This window comes from Protopterus annectens, chromosome 4.part1 (genome assembly GCF_019279795.1).
Source record: "Protopterus annectens isolate FY-2018-M chromosome 4.part1, PAN1.0, whole genome shotgun sequence".
Lineage (NCBI taxonomy): Eukaryota > Metazoa > Chordata > Ceratodontiformes > Protopteridae > Protopterus > Protopterus annectens.
In genome coordinates, this window is record NC_056734.1 from 742,756,896 (window position 1) to 742,781,824 (window position 24,929).

At 38.2% G+C, this 24,929-nt stretch overlaps 1 long non-coding RNA gene across 1 annotated transcript in view; it reads right to left on the reverse strand.

Annotated features, from left to right (window-relative positions):
* The window catches only part of LOC122801409, a 38,890-nt gene extending 26,841 nt beyond the window's left edge, over positions 1-12,049 (reverse strand). Inside the window, exon 1 of the long non-coding RNA XR_006364709.1 lies at positions 11,705-12,049. This is a non-coding gene — a long non-coding RNA (uncharacterized LOC122801409). The remainder of the gene's footprint in view (positions 1-11,704) is intronic.
* Positions 12,050-24,929: the final 12,880 nt, after the last annotated feature.

Genomic DNA, 24,929 nt, shown 5'->3' on the forward strand with positions numbered 1-24,929 from the left:
CCCCAGTGGTGTTGGATGTTCATTTCAATGAGCTGGGAAATTAAAGTGAGCAGTTGAATGGTGCTTGATAAGTAAAAGTAAGCAAGTGGAGGTAAGTCCACTGCTTATTTGGTGATATGGTTAATTCAATAAGTGGGAAATGAAAGTGAACAATGGGACGCTACTTGATAAGGAAAATTAAACAAGTTAGGGTAAAGACATTGCTTATTTTGTCAAGGTGAGCAAGGACACGCTGCCCTAGTTAACAGTTATATAGATGTTTATAATGGACTAGTCAGGGTGAGCGATGTCACACTGCCCTAGTTAACAGTTATATGGATGTTTATAATGTGATTAATAAATTAAAATATTAGTTCATAAATTAAGTTTATAGAAGTTCAATAAAGGTTGTCAAATATTATTTGGTGTGATGTGTGTTTATTGAAGAGAACCAGGACAAATGTTTTTACTTTTTCTGCCATTATACCATGTTAAGTATGTAGTTCTAGCTGAAAATGAACTGTATGTGTAAATTCTTTATTTTTGGCTGTAACAAAAAAAAGCATTCATGAAATGTTATACCTAAGCTGTTTTAACAATAATGAAATGGCGACTTTCTTACTAGAAGTGACTGAATGCTGTGTTAATCTGAATGAAGTCACCAGTAACTGCCTCGAACATTTATTCGTTTTTGGGGTCCACTTAAATATTTAGTGGAAATTGAAAATTAAAAAGGAGGACATGATAACATGATAACTTTCCCCAGAATTGCTAGCCTCCTTAGAAATACTGCATGGTATATAGATTCAGTGACTTTACTGCTATTCTTTTAGGAGAAGCTGCAGTTCCATTTGTTTACATTATCCTGTTTCACATCGTTTCAATAGGTTCTTTATTACAGGTATTGGACTAGACAGGTTTACTGAAGTGTTAATGCTCCAAGATAATGCACAAAGGGATGCAACTCAAAGTATATGTCAATAGGGAAACTACCAGGTAAATGCTGATTGAGCATATATTTCATGCACAAAAACTTGAATATTTGTGGTTGCCAGCTGGAACATACTTGGAGATGTTGTAGTTTTCGATTTGAAAAAAGAAATCTTTTACTACCTCTGTTGCCTATGTTGTCAGTGGAACATCCAACAAACTGTGAAAGTAAAATCATTTTATTCAACATCTAGAAAATCATCTGCATGTTAGTTTTCAAAAGCATCCTTCACTGGGTTTCTGACTGATATGGGAATTTCTGAAGGTTAGATTACATCTGATTTTTTGACAGAAGTTTCTAAAAGCTGATTTGCAGTTGACTAAAATTAATTTATTTTCATTAATTTGTAATTGTTGAGGTGTCTTGGATGCTCCTTTGTAGATCAGTTGAGAACAGATAGTTTTTGTATGTGTTTGCTCAGTCATGCAGTTTAACCCTTCTTTTTATCAATGCAGTTTCTCTACAACTTTTACATCTGACTCACCATTGGTCAAGGATATTTTGTTTAAAAACTGGAACTTCTTAAGGGATGAAAATGCTTTCATTAACATCTTGGGTGAAAAAAAACAGTCTGTGTTTTTAGAAAGAGTTACAGTTTGAATAACTTATTTGAGCACTAGGATGCCCCATTGGTGGGGGGATATATGTATAAATGTGGAGGTTGTAAGTTTTGCCCTTACATTTTGGAGGTGAATGAATACATTACTAACAACATCAGAGTAAAGATACCAGGGAGATGTTGCTGTCTTACTGAACGAGTGGTTTATTGTGCAATTTGCTCTAACTGTTCCTGTTTCTATGTCAGCAAGACAGACCGTAAGCTTAAAAACAGGATCAGTGAGCATGTTAGAAGTATAAGGGACAAGAGCAATTTTAATGCTCTAGCCAAACACATTATGGGCAATAGTGGACACTGCTTGAAATTTATTATTTTAGAGGCTCAGAAACCTATGATGAGGGGGAACGGCATGGCCTTATTTAATAGAAAAGGCTGAATTAGTCTAGCAATTATGACTTGATGCCCTACACTGGCCGGGCTTAAATGACAGTGTATCTATCAGCAGCCTGTTGAAATTAAAAGCATTGAAGAAGTAGTGTGGCTTTTTAACATAATTTTGGATTTTACTTTATGACAGCTTAATCCATTTTTAGTGATTGCAGATTTTTTTTGTATTATTTATGTATCTGATATATATTTATGGTCTGTAGAGATGAATCTATTTCTGGTGTGTGAATTTTTTCTTGATAGATGTCATTTTTGTCAGTAGGACATTTATTTAAAATTTTGATAACATTTGCTTTTTGAATGTAATGTCTATTTAAATGTGATAGAAGAAGTGATGTCACTGTTTCTTGGTCTCTGATTTATTTAATGTTATTTCTCACTTGTAATTTTGTATCTGACGAAGTTCCTGATTTAGCACCTTTGGGACAAAAGCGCTTATACTTGTGTATATTAAAGAATATTTTTTAACTTTACAGCCATTTCCTGCCTCTGGTGACTTTACACTTTTGTTGGATTGTTTTGTGTTTGCTTTGGCATTTTTTATGGTTTCTGGATGTCACAGCAGGTGGAGGCTGAGCAGAATAGCATGCCAACTAGTTCAATGGCTACAAATGGACTTTTACAGGGGAATGACTCCTTGGATGAGCTTACTATGCTGATTCAACAACTTACACAATGCATGGACCATTTGGAACAGGTTTCTCTATCACAAATATCTCTACATCCAAGTCCTGGGACATCTACTCAAAACATGGTGTCTGTTAGCAACTCTCATGATGCTTGGGTGGTTTATTCAGCATCTCAACTGATTTCTAGACCGACGCTTCACCCCATTGAGGTTAGTAACAATGTTAATGGCTCTGAGATAAATGTGAATGCTGTTACTCCTTTATTGACTGACTGACTGACTGACTGAAAATTAATCTTAGTTTTGGCCAAAATGCAACAGTTAACACTGTGATCTCTCAGAACTTGATCGTATTTTATTGAAAATCAGTAAGTTGCAAATGGATAATGCCTATTTTAGAGAATGCATAAGGCTGAAGTTAGTGCCTAAGGGCCTTCGCATGTGGCGTTATCTGACTGGTTTAATCGCCAATTCGAATTTTCATAAGGAACTTTTAAGCCTTTTTGGTTTGGAATACATGGACATGGCTGTTAAACATAATGATGTTGAAATTGATAAGCTAAACCAAGTAGCTACTAACTTGGATAAACGTATCACACTTGATCCCAGTTTTATTAACAATAAATTTGATTATTGTTGCATTTTCCGCTTGATTGACGAGCAACTTGCTGTCATCAAGAACAAAAAGATGAAAAATTGGCAAGGGATGAGAGGGACTACAGTAACAACATGGCCTATCCTCCCCAATCCTCACCTCAGGAATGGCATGCTAAGAGGACTCCTCACCAGTCTAGCATGGAGAATTGTGGGGCTGATGAATATCATGACCAAGAATTAGAGGACTATTTTTTAGATGAAGAGAACTTTCCACAGCTTCGACATTCAGAATGGATTATGAACCAATGGGGGGTAATAACACTCTGGGGAGACAACAATATTTTCCCCAAAGAGGTGTATGGGCTGAGGCAACAGAGGGAAGAACAACCACTTCTGGAGAGGGAGAAGGTGACTCTTTCTGGACTTCTGCCCATGGGATTAACTCCTACAGGGTCACCTAATGGGGAGCATGACATGACTCTTCCACTTGTTTGTGTTTGGTTGAATAGTACTAAGGAATTTAAAGTGTTTATTTTTCTAACATTTCATTGAATGTTACCATTTGTGACTTACTGGCAAAGGGTTTTACCTTCATTCCTAGTAAGCATATGAATCTTGTACATACACTCTTAGATCTAAAACTATTTGTTAGAAAACTTAATTTGAATGTTCTTTTTTTGGGTGTTGGACATGTTCACGACCCCTTTACCATCTCTAGTACCTATAACCCCTCAATTCACCCTATATTAGCTACTTTTGAAAGGTTGTGTGAGCTGGATATCAGATCTTTAAATACAATGAATAATAAATATAAGAAAATATTAGGTTGAATCCCATTAAAAATTTAAATAATGATGAAGAGATGGAATTGCAATTTTTGAAACAGACCTCTGGTATTAGGATCATGAAACCAGATAAGGAGGGTGGGGTTGTTATTATGAACACTTCTGATTATGTGAATAAAATGAAAGCAATTTTAGATACTATAACTTACAGTAAGAGTTCTTTGAGTGAAATGAATGGTGCTTATCATAAAATCAAAAGCTTCTTACAAGATGTATTCATAGATGGGCTTATTACTATTCAAGAATTACATTATTTATCTGTTGAATTTCCCAGAACTCCAATGATTTTTGGGTTGCCCAAGATTCATAAGAGTGTTGAACAACCCCCCCCCCCATGCATCCGATTGTTGATGCCAAGGGTTCAATTACACACCCTCTGGCAAAATTCTTGGATATTGAGCTGAAAACAAACGCCACAATGAAGGTCACTTATGTATTGATTCATGGGATTTTCTTAAGAAAATTAACAGCATTGCTTTTGATAGTGAATTCTTATTCATTACAATTGATGTGGTTAATTTATACTCTGTAATTCCACATGAACTGGGTGAAGAGTAGTTTTGTGACTATCTTCTATCTAGAGGGGTCCCCCAAGTGAGAATTAACATGTATGAACAGATTCTTGACATTGTACTTAAGAATAATTTTATCTTATTCGACAACAACTACTACCTGCAAAAGCAGGGTGTGGCAACGGGTTCCGCATGCAGGGTTCTCTGCAAATATTGCCATGCCTGAATAGGAGAAACGCCATCTTAGAACATCACAATTTTTTAGCTTTTGTCACACTTATGTACGTTATTTGGACAATATTTTTATTTTATGGAAGGGGTCAAGAGAGCAAGTGACCCCATTTTTTAATTACATCAATACAACATCATTCCTTAAGTTCACCTATAGTACTAAAGTGAATGACATTGCTTATTTAGGTATTCCCTTGATTAAGGACCTGGAACACCAAAGATTTGTGGCTGAGGTCTTCTGCAAGGAGGCATATTCCAACAGCTTCCTTCACTTTGATAGTTGCCATCCGTTTTCACAGAAGCGTGCAGTTGTAAAAGGTCAATTTGTCCATGCTGCACGCATGGTGACTTTATGGGAGGCTTTTGTTGTCGAATGTACAAGGCTCAAGGAATTGTTTTTCAGAAGAGGGTACCCCCTTAAGTTGATTAATAACATCATGTGTGAGGTTATGAATAAAAAGATGAGATGGGCACTTTTCACCTATTTTAGGGGAACAGTTGACCACCATAAATGAGTCTGAATCCCCTGTTTTGGTTGAGTCTTTTGAACCTTGTTGTAATAATTCACCTAATTCTACCCCTGTGAGTTCAGTGTGTACTGAGGGTGAATATTCTACAGATCTGCAGTTTAACCCTTCTTTTTATCATTGCAGTTTCTCTACAACTTTTACATCTGATGCCCCATTGGTCAAGGATATTTTGTTTAAAAACTGGAACTTGTTAAGGGGTGAAAATGCATTCATTAACACCTTGCATGAAAAAACAGTCTGTGTTTTTCGAAAGGGTTACAATTTGAAGAACTTATTTGAGCACCAGGATGCCCCATTGGTGGGGGGATATATGTATAAATGTGGAGGTTGTAAGTTTTGCCCTTATATTTTGGAGGTGAATGAATACGTTATTAACAACATCAGAGTAAATATACCAGGAAGTTGTTGCTGTCTTACTGAATGAGTGGTTTATTGTGCAATTTGCTCTCACTGTTCCTGTTTCCATGTCAGTAAGACAGACCGTAAGCTTAAAAACAGGATCAGTGAGCATGTTAGAAGTATAAGGGACAAGAGCAATGTTAATGCTCTAGCCAAACACATTATGGGCAATAGTGGACACTGTTTTAAATTTATTATTTTAGAGGCTCAGAAACCTATGGTGGGGGGAGTGGCATGGCCTTATTTATTAGAAAAGGCTGAATTAGTCTGGCAATTACGGCTTGATGCCCTATATTGGCCGGGCTTAAATGACAGTGTATCTATCAGCAGCCTGTTGAAATTAAAAGCATTGAAGCTGTAGTGTGGCTTTTTTAGTATAAGTTTGGATTTTACTTTATGACAGCTTAATCCATTTTTAGTGATTGCATGAATTTTTATGTATTATTTATGTATCTGATATATATTTATCGTATGTTGGGGTGTAGATTAATCTATTTCTGGTGTGTGAATTTTCTCTCGATAGATGTCATTTCTGTCAGTAGGACATTTATTTAAAAATTCAATAACATTCGCTTTTTGAATGTGTCTATTTAAATGTGATAGAGGAAGTGATGTCACTGTTTCTTGGTCTCTGATTTATTTAATGTTATTTCTCACTTGTAATTTTGTATCTGATGAAGTTCCTGATTAAGCACTTTTGGAACGAAAGCACTTATACTTGTGTATATTAAAGAAGATTTTTGGATTTTACAGCCGTTTCCTGCCTCTGGGGACTTTACACTTTTGTTGGTTTGCTCAGTCATGTCTCTTTGTTGATCCACATTTGGAACTGTTAGTACATGAACTTTGTATCAGTGTATATTATTTTGTTGAACAACTAGAAATCAATAAGAAAATCTTGCATTAAATTTTCCCTAACATATGTATCCCTCCCACTATAGTTATTCAAGCAATGCTTGGAAAATTATTTCCATGATTTTTAGTATCAAAGGAACATGAATTAACTGACATAAATGTTAAAGGGCTTCATTCCAAATCTATAAGAGTCATATGTTTTGTGGATGAGATTTAATTACATTATTTATTCAAAAATGGAATAATTCTTATCAGACTAAATTATGTGGATTTTTTCAGTTATGAAAATCATATAGGAATGTTAAGCATTCCATAACAAAATCAGACAACACAATAAGAAGTATCTCCTATAGCTTAAATATATCCTGACAGGATTTTTTTAATGTTGGTATAATTGCAGATAGTTGGGTACATGGGATCATCATTAGTGGTCATGGCAACATCACAAATGTTTAGGAAAAAGTCAGGTCATGGTCTTCACTTTATGTATGAATACCTGCTTATCATTAAGTTTGCTGTTATCATTACTGGGTCACTTAAATAGAATTTGACAGTAAGTCACTTTGTAATTCATTATTTTAGCTTCTTTTATTTTCTAGACATACTTTTGGCTTATTTGTTCTTAAGTAAACTATTTGGTCATGGCATAAGTTCATATGTTTATACTAGGCTAATGACCACTATGGTCTTTGAGAGCCTATCAGTGCAACTCAAATGTATTCCGCAAGTTTATAATAGCAATTTCTTTGTTTTATGGGTTAGTACTAGGCAGTCTGTCTGCAGACTATTACACATACAGCCAATAACCAGACAGTGACTCAAGATGAGAATCAAACCGAGTACCTTGCATCTGTGAAGAAAATGCCTTAACCATTTTGTCCTGCTTTATTGGTTACTATTTCAACAGGGTACAAAGCCATGGATGGCACAGTGGTGCAGCAGTAGCATTATCACCTCACAGCCCAGAGGTTCTCTGGTTCAATTCTCCTCTGGGGTGCCTTCTGTGCAGAGTCTGCATGTCCTCCCTGCATTTATGTTGGTTTCCTCCCACGTTACAAAGACATGCATCTGGAGCCTTTCTCCTCCTTTGAAAATTGGTTTTGTTTCAAGTCAGACTTTCCTGGTTAATAAACGTTAAATAAATAAATTTCATGGTTTGCGTTTTTCAATGGGTCAGCTGAATTATGCACACTCATGGAAATTAGTATGAAAAAATACTATGTTTCAGCATTGTGCTATCCTAGGAAATATAAAATAAATATGTTTTTTCTTGTAGTAGTAAGTTAGACAACATAACAACCCTACTGATATAACTCTGTCTAAACTGTAAAACACACTAACTCTTTTACTGAAACTCTAACCCAGACCTTTATGCTCTAACTCTAAAACTCTATCTCTGGTCCTCAGATGCAAATTCTGGCCTTAACCTCCACCTGAAAACCGTAACATTGACCTTAAACTATATTCCTATCCTTAAGCCAATGTCTCTGTTATTGACCTTTCCCTTAGAACTGTATTTCTAAGACTGAAATGTTGCGGGAGCAAATTATTGTAACTTAGAGATTTTTTTTTTATTTTAGCTGGGATATAGACAGTGCATTACCTAGACACAGTAAACCCTTACTAAGTTTAATGCTATAGCAACCAAACAAGCAATTACTACAAAAACGTAAACCAACTGTAACTAAAGTACTGAATGCTGTAAAGAAATAAAACAATTGGAGGAATGATCTTAAAGAGAAGGAGCAAATTACACAAAAAAATGAATTTGTGGGAACAATACATACAAAATAATATTCAAGATGAGGAGTGAAATTTTAGGAAGGCAGGACTTGAGCAATTTAGGTAATGGAGTGAATTATAATTGTTAAAAAATAACATATATGTATAATTTATGAAGTTGAAAAATGTAACTGCTTGTTTTCTTATTTATTAATGTATGTATATCCACATCATTATTAAATATATGTCAATTTAATAAAGGTTTAAAAAATATATTTCTATCACTAACCTTAAAACTGTATTCCTAGTCCTAAGTTAAAAGCATTAAATGTAACCTTAAAACCCAAAGACAAAGTAAATGTTGCATTATTTTTTCAAGTGTGCTTTGTTATTGGACTGAGTGGTATGAGAGGGAAACTTCAAGCAATGTGAATTGTGACTGCATCTCTTAAAACTACAGACCATATTCATCCTCATAAGGAAATATAAAAAATAACACAGCAATTTGGGGATATGACTTCTGTTGTTTCAGGCCATTTCAGCAAGTTGTGCTCATTAACATGACTGACCACATTTTCATTTATCCAACTGATTACTTATAAGAATTGATACTTAATTACTTAGATATTTGGCTTTCACTTGAAAACTGTTGTCTGTTGCTTAGAAGGTAAAAGACTGGGGGTACGAATGATATGCAAAATGTGTAGCATACACAGTGGGTAAAAGTAGGATATACAGCATATTTTGTAAGTCTACATGATGGCAGCTATTTATTTTGACATTTTCACCACAAATTAAACTTATTAAGCAGTCTAGTCAGTCACTGTCAGTACTTTACTTTATATATATATATATATATATATATATATATATATTTTTTTTTTTTTTTTTTTAAGTACACATTTTCTTTTCCTTTGGCAGTCACTGCAATCTTTCTTATCCTCTACTGACTTCTAGAATAAAACTCTACCTCCACAAAGAACCTATCCAGCTCTGGTTCAAAACTCAGATTAATGCCTTTATCTCCCTATCTCTGCACTATATAATCTCTCACAACCTGTAACCAATTCTGCAATACAAAATCATTGCCTTCATTAGGGCTGTAAAGTGCTGTAACTGCTATATCCTTCCCCTGCTAGAGACACCACTGTACCATCCATTCATCCCATACCAATATTTAGTACTCTTTCTATACCCCTTTCTCTCTTAATCTCCCCAACTCCTCATTCCACATCTGACCTTGGAACCCTATCTACCATTCCTTCAAAGCTAGACACCATCTTCTGGTAGGCTCAAGAAGAACACCCACACTGCCACCCACCCGTATAAATGCCCTATGGATGTCTGACAACCCTACTACCATCCTGATTTCCAGTCATCTTCCTCCATATCTCTCCGATATTAAAACACCACTCTTAACCCACAATTGTTCTCATCCTTAGTAACTACCACACACTGCTTGTACCTTCCATTTTTAAAGAAACATTGTCCTCTTCTCATAACATGACCCTCTTTTATGTCACCTAAGAGGTTGCATGTGTCCATTTCACTAAAATAATTCTTGTATTTTAATACTATTTTTCTATTAGTGCATTTTATGGGTCTATTCCAGATGAAGAAATATGAACTGTGTTTTTTCTGCTTCTCATTGGTACAGAACATTTAGTAATTTGATAAACAATGCTTCTGATAATTGTCTAGCTAAACAAATTAAAAAACATGTTTAAGCATTCATCAGGAATGGTCACTTACACTGAAAGCAAGTCCTTTGGAATTGGGGACAAAGATTTATAATAAATAAGGTATGTGTTCTTAAAGCTAGGCCATACATTTTAAATGTCTTGTTCTTAAATAAAAGTAGTCATTCTATTACTTAAGTATTAGAAAATTTGTACTCTATACTAAAATATTTATTTGTAATTTTACTCGAGATGCTGACATCTCATATAAGGCAAAGTTATGTATTCTATCTCATAAGAAAAAAACTGTCTGCCTTAAAGTTGTACCAAGATACCAAGAACTAAAAATATTTCCAGGACTATCTTATCAGAATTTTCAGAATATTACTATGTTTGCCTGTCTTAAGTGATAATTTAATAAAGGTGTTTTTAAAAAGTTACAAAAAACAGATTCATTGTTGGATGAGAAAAAAATAAATATATAACTTCTAAGATTCATTTTGGAAACAATTGTGATTTCAAGCTTCAGAAGTCAGGATTTTGTCCACTGCCTGTTTTTACTCAATGCTTTTTATTAAGAGTCCAAAGCAGGATGCACCAAAGAGGTGTGCACCATGAGATATCACACAGGATGCATCCAATTACTAAACCAGGCTGTACTTTATAGGACAGCTCGCCTCTGTTCTGACTGTAATAAACATAGCTGACTGGTCCTGTACAGCAATAGGGCATGTGAAAGTATTGTTGAAGATGGGTTATATTTCACTTTGTAATGTGCATAATCACATAAAGTAACAGTTACATGTGGCACAAAATTGCACTGTACAGACATATAATATGTGTACTTCTGCAGAATGCATCCAAAACAGTCTCTTTGGTAGGTCCCCTCCAAATAACATTTTATGTGGACATTGTGACTTTACTTGTTACTCCCTGAAATATTTCTCATGTAGACAAATGCTTGTCCACTCTCTGTACCTGTGCCATATTCTCCAGGCAGTGTGAGAACCTGTTTTAGTAATTCTGTTTGCAACCACCTACAAGTGGTCTTATAGCTTATAAGCAACATATTTTTTTATGAATATCTTGTCAGTGTTCACAGATGTCCCTACATTTCACAGTTCTTCTAACTCATATGTGCATCACCTACCAAACATATTAGTTATGCAATGCCTGCTGCAGGCTTCAGGTGACACAAAAGCACATCTTTAATATATCAGTGATACAGTAACAGTTTAATGTTTCTCTCACAGAACAGAAAAGTTCTTGTTAGTGCTTGCATATATCACACTCACCTAACTCCTGCACTTCCTAACCTCTGCAAAAGTTATAACACTCAACATGCTAATATCATGATCCATAATACGTACAACATACTGAACTCCCTTACAGAGCAGAAGAACTGTGTTGTTGCGACTGCTCAGTTCACGCACTCATTGACCCTCCTGACAACTTCATTTGCCAAGTCCAGATGTCCATATTCCCTCCCTGCACCTCAACAGACCTCTATAATGGTCCTGTGTCTGAATTCTGAAGAGCCATTCACATGTTTAAAAATAATTTGTAAAAATAATGTTTTTAATCACAAATGAATAGTTTAATATTTACAATCTTTTATTAGCAGTTCAAACCACATTATATTTTGTGAATCATTGCATACTAAAGCGTTATGGAGAATACTGCAGTTCACAACACATCTACATTTTTAAACAACAAAATGTTTTACTTACCAATATGGGCAGCAGTAAATGCACAGTCTGTAAACAGAAAAATGGTGCAAACATATAAAAACTTCATTCTTAGGCTTCCCACTTTTGCCAGTTTCATCAATTAAAAATCTAAGGTAGAATATATAATTCAAAGGGAATTTGTATATTACTATAAAAGTATAATATGAATTTCTTAATGGAACTAATTGGTCTGTGACAAACTGCAGTAAAATGCTGGAGTCTTTTATACTGACTGCAAAAAAAAATGTTTTGAGGTTGAGACATAATTTGTACTTTGATGTGCACATCTGCAGAGCTCAGCAGATTTAAACTCCTAACCAATCCACATGTAAGATATAAATCAAATCTTACAGATAAAGACATATTAACAAACATGAGCAGCCTGAATGAGGGTCTGTTCGTTACATTCTAAAACAAATATTTGATTATTGTGCAATACAGTTTCTCAACAATCACAGTATACTATGTACAAATGTAGCACAGAGGTTTAAGGCTATGAGTTAAGAGCTTTACCATGCAGCCTAGGATGGTTCTGTTATTCAATAAGCATGTCACTTAAAGAGGCCGATACTCCTACGTTACCCCTGAAAAATATCAGTCATGATTAATAGATTCACCAGGTTAACAAATTGCTGTGCTTTTTTTGAAGACTTATCAGTGTTATCTTTTCTTTCTTTCTTTCTTTCTTTCTTTCTTTCTTCTTTGTCAGTAATGCATTAGTTAAATAGAAAATATGCTGTCTGTGCCTTCGTTTGTATACACTTTTTTATCTGCTGAATAAAGGGAAACATTTGAAAAAGATAATCTACAATAAGCATCTAGGAATGCAGTATTAAGAATGCATTTTGATGAGATATACGGTTTTGCATTCCCTTTTTGTGTCTGTACTAGACAGAGGCTTGCAGCTGCTTTGTGACCAAAAAAGGGAGTCTATGCAAACACATCTCTGGGCAAACATAAAATCAAAAACCTATAAAACTCTGAATGTAGAACATCCTAAAAATTTAATTAGCTTAGATGTATCAGTGCACCTTCATCAAGATGGGCCAGAATCTCAACACCACAGACAAACTAATGCAATTTGCAAGGTGAATGCTGGCTAAATGTATTTAGTTGCTGACCATGACTATAGGTTACAAGCAGTCATCAGGGGTTCTGTCATCTACCGGTAGCTCATCAGTCCTGTGCTAATAATTTCTTTTGATGCTGCTTGCTGTTTTCTTTGAAAAAAATAACAAATGCGTATATGTAGATATGTATACATGCATAAATATATACAGTATATATATATATATATATATATATATATATATATATATATATATATATATATATATATATGGGTCTACTTCACGTGGTTGAAACTGTACTTTTTCCCAGGGCAAGTAAACACTTGCCCACCATGGGGAAGTATGCCTTTTTCACTACTGCAGTGCGAGCTCGGAATTGGTATGCATAATTAGGGAGGTGTGGGGGGCATTGCCCCACACCTAGGTGGGTTTCAAATAGTTCAGTTTGTTGTAATATAGCTTTGGGCAAGTGTTTACTTGCCTTGGTAAAAAGTACGGTGTTCGGCATTTTTGGTTTCGGTATTGTCGTCTTGACTAAATTAGTTTTGGTTTTATGGTCTTTCGACCATGTGAAGTAGATCCATATATCAGCAAGACTGTTATAGAAGTAAGGAGGAGTCTAGTAAGAGCGATAACAGAGATGGGGAATAAAAAATGGCAAGAAGCTTAGAGTCTCAATTTAGAAAGGAAAAAATGGAGAAATATTTCTATATATAGGCTGTGAGAGGCAGGCTGATAATAATTCTAAGTTAGTTCAGAGGGTCAAGTAATGTCTATGAGTATTCAACACACTCACTCCTGTCTTCTTGGATCTGGTTCCCCCAGCCTCTACTCATAAATTATTTCAACCAGCAACTCTCTTAAACAGAGTATTTATGCCATCTGTGGAAAGAAACATTTATTCTCTTACATGGTTACAAAAGGATCAAAGGGAAAAGACCACAGCTATACAGATGTGGGTATGAAGTTCAAATCTGAACCAGTGAAGCACTGTTTCACAAAAAGGGAGTTCATTCACAAAGTGATAGTCCCTCATTAGATATGATAAAGGAGAGTCGAGATAAATGCAGGGATTAGAAGTAAGACAAAGGCCGGTCCAGGTGTCGAAGGCGGGTACTGCAGTGGACAGACTCAACTTTCATGGTGCTCTGTACAGCTGGATTACTTATGTTATTAGTAAAGACTGAGGCAACCTTGCATTGTTCTGAAGATCGTTTGTTAATAACCGAATGTAGGGAGTTCAGGATTTACACTAGTTTAAAAAACACAAAACTCCTATGTTGCTTTCTGTATTCTGCCTCATCAGTAAATGTCACCAGCTACCTTCTTTTAGTGATTGGCACCAGCTATTCTGTGCATACAGCATCAATAGGTTAGCACCTGCACAAAATACCAGTTAGATACTCTATGAAAAGCATATAACCTCTTAGTTACCCACTCAGCACAAGGCAGCAGTTTCCTACTTCTAGTTCATGGCATGAATTAGCTACTCCACCACAAAGCATTAGCTTGTTCCTCCTAGATTATGGCACCAGTTAACTATTCCCAGTAAAAATAACAGATTTGTTTGAAGACAGTTTGAAGACTGCTGGAGCAGGGCTCAGTTTTGAGCTTTTTTTCTGGTTAATTGGGTAACTTGTTTAAATCAGTTGTTCGTTTTCTATTGTTTTATATACATAAAAAAATTGCATTCTATTCATCTCCTTTTACTGTACTTGTGTTTCTTCCTACTTTATTACTAGTGGCACTGACTACACCTCGGATCTGAGATATATAACAATAAGTATCCTTTTCTGTGCATTTAAAGAGTTTTTTGATTGTATCTTCTTTATTTTCTGAAAACAAAACAAAAATGTACTTGTTTTCTGCCTTTCTAAGCTAGTATAGTCCAGTTTTCAGGTTAAGTGCTGAATTCAGGGCTGTGTTCAAATCTCTGTGTTTGCCCATACCTTACCTGGATAGAAGGAAGTTTCTCTGTTCACCTGTGAGAGAGGGGAGCTTTGAGCAGCCCATCTGTCCCTGGAAGTGTGGTTTCAGCCCAGAAATTAGTAGTTTATTGGCCATTTTGGGCCAATTTCTTTCTCTTTCATTTCCCTGCTATAAATACTGCATTTGCCCAGTTTTGCACACCAGGCAGCGCCGGTTAGCTAGGGTATAACTATTCCCAGCTCCACAAAGTCTCCTCTTCAATTTTTCCCTTGGAACTAGACAAACTTTCAACTTAAGCACTCAAGCCATTCATTTCTCAGCCCAGCACCTGCTCAAAACTCATAGCAAGCACTTATAAACCCTAGCACTAGACCCTCCTATACTGTACAGAAGGACAAGGCTCTCTATTCAACCTTACCAGCCATTCAGTAAAACAGTTCACTGTACCTGTCCAGACATTTCCAAAGGGCAGTTTTAGGCATACTCTCCAGTCCAACTGGTGAATCTGGGCATTTTGAGGCAATGTTACAACTGCTACATGTACACAGACAACCCTCTCCTCCTACCACCAAACACTAATACATGTGAGAGATGCAATTATACAGCCAAACTGGAAGCTAAGCTCTCCCAACCCAAGGCTGGATCAGACAGTCAAGAGCAGAAGGGAAATACTTGCATCACACCACCAGTCTCACATAGACCAATTAAACCAGCACCAGCAAAAAACACACATAAATACACAAAAACATACTTGGAGGCTCTAATAAAAATCTGCAAAAGCAACAGAGACCTCCAAAGCAGACAACCTTCATCCCTCAACACAAATCATGAAACATATACTTCACAAAACCAGTGTGTCATGCAATCACAGCCCTTAAGGCAAAATAACATACCCAACATACTAGTAATACTCTATAGTCAGGCACACTGACATCCCACTCACTAGGCTGAATAAGGAGAAGGTTACTGTTAGCTGCCTGTTGGGTGCCAGGATCCACCACATAACACAAGCACTCAGGTCACTCCAGAACAAGTACAAATATGACTCTGTCATTGTCCATGTTGGTGTGAATGATCTGAGCTGTACCTCCCTGGACTACATGAAAAGAGACATGGAAGAGCTCTCTGACCTTGTAGCCCAGGTCAGTATGACCCTGACCCTGAGTAGCATCCTACTCTCACCAAGAATGATACCACAGTATAAAGAAAAAATTATCAATTTCAACAATTGGCTAAGTTTCTAGTGTAATTCAAAGGGGGATCCAGTGTCTGTCAGCCTGGGATGACATTCTCGACAAGCCACGCTGCTTAGCTAGAGACAGCTTGCACCTGTCACCCTTAAGCTTTTGAATACTGGCCAAGGCTCTTGCCACCCGCATAGTGCCTTTTTTAGGCAAGGCTCAAAAGACAAACCCACCATCATAAATAGCACAAGTAACAAAAAACTGAGGGTGATGCTACTCAATGCCAGAAGTCTAAAACTCAAAATGCATGCACTCGAGGCACTCCTCAGTATGGAGAAAATTGATATATGTGCAGTAACAGAAACCTGATTTAAGGCTCCAGAGAGCACCACAGCACTACCAGGCTACAACTCATACCATACATTTTGGCCACAGAACCCAGACCAAAATACAAAAGGTGGGGGTGTATCCATATTCATCAAGGATACCCACACCTCCAGGTTAGTGGCACAGCATGATGTTTCAGAGATCATCCACATGCAACTAACAACGGGCAAAACTGCAATTAAATTATAGCTTGCTACTGATCACCCACCATGTGCCAGGACCCCCATTCTGCATTTCTGGAAACACTGGGAAATATAAAGGTCCTACCAAACACCCTAATATTGGGTGATTTCAATTACTCAAACATTAATTGGGGGAACTGCTCAAGTAATAACTCCCTTGCCCAACATTTCCTAGAATTTATAAACTCAAACGCCCTGGATCAACCGGTCAACACTCCCACCAGAGATGACAACATATTGGACCTGGTCATCACCAACATGGGTGACCGGTGCTCCACACCAGAGGTCAACCCCTCACTAGTTAGATCTGGCGATAAACAAATCACTTTGGAGATCCACATTCCGCCCCCACCCCCGGACAAGGAAACCAATGTGAAAAACTTTTCAAAAGCAAACCACGTTACTTAAGACCGAGGTGGAAAGTTTCAAAGCCCCCATGCTAAATAATAACATTGTCCAAGCTGCAAAATCCTTTACTAATGCATTCTATGGGCACCTACAAGAATGCATGGATCATGCTATCCCAAGCAAAACCAAGACTCACTCCTCCAAGAAAAGGAAACCAGTCTGGTGGATTCCTGCCATAAACAAGCTATACAATAGAAGGAGGAAACTAGTACAGCAAAGAGTAAAATCCCAAGAAGGGAAGACATCCCTGATCAGTATCAACAAGAAACTACAATCCCTCATAAAATCATCCAAGGCGAGTTTCAAAAGAAAAATTGCCAAGGACTACAAAGATAACCACAATGCATTCTTTAGCTATGTCAAGAATCTAAGTGGCAATGCTCAGATATCCTCAGTTAATGCAGAATGGTACAAAATACACTGAACTGATCGATATTGCCAATATCCTGGCAGACAGGTTCAGCGCAAAGTTCAACCCCCTCTCACCCCCAAAAGGGCCCATAACCATACCAGAAGAATGTAGAGCTCCTGAAATCACAGACACTCAGCTTAAAACAGCCCTCTCCAAAGCCAAAAACACAGCATCAATGGGACCGGACAGAGTCCCAGGCTGTGTCCTACATGAGCTCAAAGGCAAACTAACCCCTCACCTAAAGACACTGTTCAGACTCACCCTCTCCACAGGTTACATACCCATAGAGTGGCGCACAGCAACAGCTTTTCCGCTCCACAGAGGTGGAGCCGCAACAGACCCTGGGAACTATCACCCTATAAGCCTGACTAGCTTGGTCTGCAGGGCTATGGAGTGCATCATCATGGAACTCATTAACAGAGACATTGGGAACCACCAAACACTGGACCCTACCCAGTTTGGCTTTGTTAAGGGCAGATCATGCCTCCTAAACCTGTTGGACTTCTTTGAGACAGTTACCAAGGCTATAGACCAGGGAAAGGTTGTTCACACAGCCTATCTAGACCTCACAAAGGCCAATGACACCATTCCCCATTCTGGTATTATAGACAAGCTCACCAGCCTGAACATAAACCCCTACATCACAAGATGGGTTGCCAACTGGCTCAAGGACAGAACCCACATGGTAAGAGTTGTGGGAGCTAGGTCTGACTCTAAACTGGTTACAAGTGGTATTCCCCAGGGCTCAGTCCTAGGACCCCTCCTGTTCGGCATATACTTCTCAGAGGTACAGGCAAGCACAGGAGGACTATGGCTGACCAAGTTCATATTAGACTGCAAACTTGGGGCTATAATTGACTCTCTGGTTGACACAGAGATCCTCCAAAAGGGTCTCACTGAGACGGACACCTGGGGTCAATATCATGGCCTCAAGCTAAATGCCAAAAACTGCATAATCATCCCCTTTGGAAAACACAAAGTACCCACAAACTACCACATAGGTGGTGGTCCCCTAAAGTCATAATAAGGGATCTGGGGACCCAAGTAGATAGTAAACTCTCCTTTGATAATCACATTGCTAAAGTGGTTAGAAAATCCTTCTACGTGGCACTCCTTATCACAAAAGGGTTCGCATCCAGATCAAAAGAGGTCATTGTGGCCCTCTACTCATCGTTCATCAGACCCATCATAGACTACAACACCCCATTTGGGATGTATCTTACAAGACACCTGCAACAGCTGGAAAGACCACAGAAGTACCTCACCAAGAGGATCATTGGCCTCAAACAAATTCCCTATGCAGCTCAACTGAAGAAACTCCAGCTGTACTCGGTTGCATGCCACCTACTCAGAGGTGATCTCTGCCTGACATACAAGGCCATGTCCAACCCAGAACTGATCGACATGCTCCATCTAAAGAAAAGCTTATCCCCTCGAGCCACACACTCTAGGGATCTAAACCTCACCACAACAATAAATAGGATGTGCTGGAGGTATAGATTCCTGTCACGGAGACTTCCCATGCTTTGGAACAAGATTCCAATCTACATTAGGCAGAGCTCCTCGCTAACCCTCTTCAAGAGAAGCCTTGATGAGTGGATGGGAAACAGAAAGTTTGCTCCGGGGATCACTTCAGTGGCTCTGCTGGACAGAGGCACAGGGAACTAATCTAAGGGGGCGGCGAAAGCCAACACATTCTGGCTAGGCTTATAAATGCCTTCAGGCAGATAGCCTAGTGCCTAGCTATGAACCTATGAATCTATTAACTACTCCCATCATACAGCACAGCAAACTGCATCACATGCACAGGCTATAAAATGCTACTGTATATGGACAGCTGTTCATTTGACAATTATGCTTACTTAGAAGAATACTTTACCAGCTAAGAATACGTGTTCTTTAATGCCTTTGGTCCTACATGATGGGATATGGGGTACGGTCAAAAGAAGAACATTTCTCTTCCTTTCCTATACTGAATCTGGTGCAGTTCTGAAATCATGTTTTTTGTCTTCTGTTATAATTTACATAGTGCCAGCCAATATTTTACATCCAGTCAGAAATGGTAGTAACATTTTTGAGTGAAACATTTCTAGGCTTTACACTATAAAGTGATGCACTAAATATACAGTGTTTTCTTTTATTCCTTACCCAGACATTTCATCCATGCTGCTTTGATTTATACTGCATGTTGACCCTTATCATGCTACATTGAATTGGATTCCATCAGTCTGTTCTCTCTCTCACTGTCTAAAAATTAATTTAATTAGACCATATCCTACATCAAAAGTTCACCAGAAGATAAAAGATATTAGATCCAAAAGACTATTTAGGAGGATAGATAGATTTTTCAATTGCCCCATAGTGGCAGTCTGATTAAGTGGCATGCTCAAAATCACATGTAGGCTAATGGAGCCAAACCCAGGACTACTGTAAACATGAATATAACAGCTCATAACCTTAATCCTCTGCACTAATTGTCAGGCAAATTGATTTTTTTTTCTATGATTAGCATGTTTGGAATCAAACTTGTATCCTTCCCATCCAAAGTCAGCAACTTTACTCATTATGCCATGAGACCAACCCCCGTGACACTTTGTCCATTATCATCATTCAGAGTAAAGAACTAGAGAGAGACAAAGGTAACAGAGTGGGATGAGACCAAGGAGAATTTGGACTTCAGGCTAGAGATGGCCTCCCTAACAAGGATTGATATCAGAATATAGACAAAGAGAAAAGGATAGGGGAATCTTAACATAAAGACCTGCTCTGACAGAGTTTTTAGCTGAATCTAGAATGGAAGCTGCTGTTAGAAAGGTATAATAAGTAGGGAATATAAAATATTGCATGATAACTGTAAGAATCAATTAGAGGAGGTTAGAAAAGATTGGGAAGAGAGAGACTGGAAAAGCTATATACAAGGGAACAATGTATGTTTCCCAAATATGCAACAAAGGCCTGAATGTTTAGGTGTCTGCTTGGGGTTTGCATAGGTATTCTTATAACTCAAGCAGATTTCAAAGATTTTTTCCACAGATAGCAAATGTTGGAGGTCTGATAGGGAGGAAAGAGGTGACTGAAAACATATATTTTGGGAGTGCAATGATTTGGCGGATTTTAAAAATTCTTTGCAGAGTATGCAAGGAATATTGGGTGAGAAAAGAGCTGTAACTAAGGAAATGATTATTTTGAGCTGAGGCACAGGTTCTTTATTGTCTAGATATAGTAAGGTGTTGTTATGTTTAATTCTGTTGGCTGCCAAAAAAGCAACTACTAAAATGGACATTAAAGTCTAAACCAACTGCATTTGAAGTATTGAATACTATAAAGAGACAAACTAACTGGAAGAGGGATCTTTAGAAAAGGGAAGGAGCAAATAACAGACAAAATGGAAATTGTGAGAACAACTCATTCAGAATAATGTTCAGGGGGAGGAGGAGTGAGGAGTGAAGTTTAAGGGAAGGCAGAAAATGAGCAAATTATCTAATGTTGAACTAAAGATATTTATAAAGAAAGAAAAGATATGTGATACATAATGTATATACAAGGAAACAAATGATAATATGGTTTATTTTCTTTTCTGTTAATGTATATTTGCCTATATCTTAAGTGATAATAGGAGTTTAAAAAAAGCATGCATGTGACTAATGTTTTTTATCTGTTTGACTTATCAGAAACACATGTTGCCAGTTTCCTAATCTTAATGCATGCATATTCATGCATCATAGGTTTTCCTGTGTGTTTATGAATCACTGCGTTTTTGAAAATGTATCTACAAGCACTGCACCTGTGAGGAAAAAATACAGGCAGTTAGAATAACACGAAAAATAAATGATCACCAAAGCAAGGCATCCCAGGGTCAGTACAGTCTTTATTATTCCTTGACTAGCTAGCTTTGTTTACTGACTGACAAATATTAGAGATGAGGACAGGTTTTTATACAATCTTGAAAGATACAGCCCTGCCTCTTTAGATATACACTGTGTCCAAATCAGGTTATACATCCATTTAAAACTGCTTAAGACTGTTTTAAAAGTTACTGCGATAGCAGGTTTCTTCCCTTTTTAGTGACAAGTACAGAGTCAGCATTCCTTTCTTCAGCTTGCTTTGTCATCATATGTTCTTACTGAGTAATTGTCTCTCATAACATTTCTAATGAGAAAGACTATTTATTATTGTTACAGCTGCAGTTTATATTTACATTATTACTGTTGTTGAATAATTCAGAACTAATGAAAGTTTGCAACTTACACGTGGGCCAGCAGAGTAATCCAGGCTGCAGAGAGCTGAATAAGCGACTTTTCTTGATACTAAGTATATTTTTTGTTGCTTTCCACATCTGAATACCTAGCGACTGTATTTCGCCTGCCTTTCTGTTACATTGAAGCTGTTTTTACTGCATTTAACTTAATATTGCACTTGGAATCCTTGTTTGTTACTATTTGACTGTATTTGTAGCAAATTCTTCTGTGTAAGCTGTAGTAGCTGATTCATAGCATTTATAAGTGTTTGCTGTACCTGTTTCTGCCTGTTTTGTGAAAAAAAAAGAAAAAAAGAAAAAAAAATATCTCTTGTTTTTCCTGCTTTACTAGTTTAGTCCAGTTTCAGAGTTGCTGATTCCTGGGCTTTGGTTGTAGTTCCTGTGTACTGTTTCCTTGCCTTATTTGGGGGAAGGGAAGCTACCTTGCTTTCCTGCTTTACTAGTTTAGTCCAGTTTCAGAGTTGCTGATTCCTGGGCTTTGGTTGTAGTTCCTGTGTACTGTTTCCTTGCCTTATTTGGGGAAGGGAAGCTACCTTGCTTACCAGTGGGAGTGGGAAGCATTGAGCTGCCTATTGTCCAGTATTGTGAGGTTTCAGCCAGTAACTACTAGTTTATTGGTCGTTTGGGCCAGTTTCTAGCTTTTCCAGCCCCTGGTATAAAACTTTCAGCTTGTACCTACTCAGCACAGACTCCACGTGGGCCAGCAGAGTAATCCAGGCTGCAGAGAGCTGAATAAGCGACTTTTCTTGATACTAAGTATATTTTTGTTGCTTTCCACATCTGAATACCTAGCAACTGTATTTTGCCTGCCTTTCTGTTACATTGAAGCTGTTTTACTGCATTTAACTTAATATTGCACTTGGAATCCTTGTTTGTTACTATTTGACTGTATTTGTAGCAAATTCTTCTGTGTAAGCTGTAGTAGCTGATTCATAGCATTTATAAGTGTTTGCTGTATCTGTTTCTGCTTGTTTTCTGAAAAAAAAAAAAAAAAAAAAATATCTCTTGTTTTTCCTGCTTTACTAGTTTAGTCCAGTTTCAGAGTTGCTGATTCCTGGGCTTTGGTTGTAGTTCCTGTGTACTGTTTCCTTGCCTTATTTGGGGAAGGAAGCTACCTTGCTTTCCTGCTTTACTAGTTTAGTCCAGTTTCAGAGTTGCTGATTCCTGGGCTTTGGTTGTAGTTCCTGTGTACTGTTTCCTTGCCTTATTTGGGGGAAGGGAAGCTACCTTGCTTACCAGTGGGAGTGGGAAGCATTGAGCTGCCTTTGTCCAGTTTTGTGAGGTTTCAGCCAGTAACTAGTAGTTTATTGGTCGTTTTGGGCCAGTTTCTAGCTTTTCCAGCCCCTGGTATAAAAAGCTAGCAGCGTTAAGCGATTTAAGCGATTTAGCGAGCTGCCACTGTTGCACACTAGGGCAGTGCGGTTAAGCAGGTTTAAACTATTGGGCTACCTAAAGTCCACTCTTCAAATTTTCCCTTAAAACTACCTTCCTCGAACTATACTACTGATCAAATCAGCGTATCCTATAACTAAAAGATCAACTCTACTTGACTCCAAGTAGACTATTCTCTATCTATTAAACCTAGCACTTGCTCCTACAGTACTTATTACCTTGATCGGCACTCTTGTCATAGATAGTACCCCAAAAGGCAACCCCCATTTCTCGGTCACCCGTCCCCGGAATCTTTTTTAAAGTTTTTCGTCTACCCTTCTAGCATGTCGAGGGATCAGTTGCTAGTGTCCTCTCCTGCTCAGCTGGTGAACCTGGGAATATTGACGCAATGTTTCAATTGCCTCATGTACCTGAACAACCCTTTCCTCCTCCCACAAAACACAAATACATGCGAGAGATGCAACTATCTGGCCAAACTGGAGGCTGAGCTCTCTCAACATAGGACTGGCAAGACCAGTCAGGAGGAGAAGGTTACCACACACACTATAGACCCAGTCTCACATAGTACCATTACAACCTCAAATCATACACATAAACACACAAAGACATACTCGGAGGCTCTGATCAAAATCTACCAAAACAGCAGAGGCCACCAAAGCAGACACCCAAACAACCACCACCTCAGAACACAACACCCGCAACACATAGACCTCACAGTCAGAGTGTCAAACAGTCACAGCCCTTAAGGCCAAACACAATGCCAGACACACTAGTCATTGGTGACTCCATAGTCAGACACACTGATGTCCCGCTCACCAGACTGAGTAAGGAGAAGGTCACAGTAAGCTGCCTGTCGGGCACTAGAATCCGCCACATAGCGCCAAGCACTCAGGTCTCTCAACAGCAGGTACAAATATGACTCAGTCATTGTCACGCTGGTGTAAGCGACCTGAGGCACCTCCTTGGACTACATGAAAAGAGACATTGAGGAGCTCTCTGATTATGTAGCCCAGGCAGGTATGACCCTGACCTTGAGCAGTATCCTACCTTCACCAAGAATGATGCCACAATACAGAGATAAGATGATCAGCTTTAACAATTGGCTTAAACACTGGTGTCATTCAAAGGGGATCCAGTATCTGTCTGCCTGGGATGACATGCTGGACAAGCCAGCTGCTTCGCCAAGGGCGGCTTGCACCTGTCACCCTGGGATTCGGATATTGGCAAAGGCTCTTGCCACCCCATAGTGCCTTTTTAGGCAAGGCTCAAATTCTAAACCTACCACCCTAGAACACAAAAAGGAAAAAAACTAAGGGTAATGCTGCTCAATGCCAGAAGTCTAAATCTCAAAATGCTGCCTTTTCGAGGCCCTTCTCAGTATGGAGAACATCGATGTCTGTGCTGTGACAGAAACCTGGTTCAAGGCTCCTGAGAGCACCCCAGCTATCAGGTTTTACCTCATATCATGCGTTCGGCCCCAAAATCCGGACAATACCAAGAAAGGAGGGTATCCATATTCATCAAGGACACCCACACCTCAAGACTGGTGTAGCATACGATGCATCGGAGACCATCCAGGTGCAATTAACCATAGGCAAGACTGCTCTGCAAATTGTAGCATGTTACAGGCCACCCTCACAAACTCAGGAAACTCACATGGCCTTCCTGAAAACACTAGAGGGATAAATGTATCACCAAACACCATCATACTAGGTGACTTCAATTACCCTAATATAGACTGGGAACACTACTCAAGCCCAAACACCCTAGCCCAAAAGTTCCTGGAATTCATAAACTCAAATGCCATGGAACAACTAGTCACCATCCCACAAGAGGAGATAACATACTTGATCTCATCATCACGAACATGGGAGCACAATGTTCAACACGGAGTATACCCCTCACTGGTGAGATCAGATCACAAACTAATCTCGCTGGAGGTCCTCATCCCACCCACCTGAAATAAAAAGACCACAGTAAAGAACTTCTCAAAAGCCGACTTC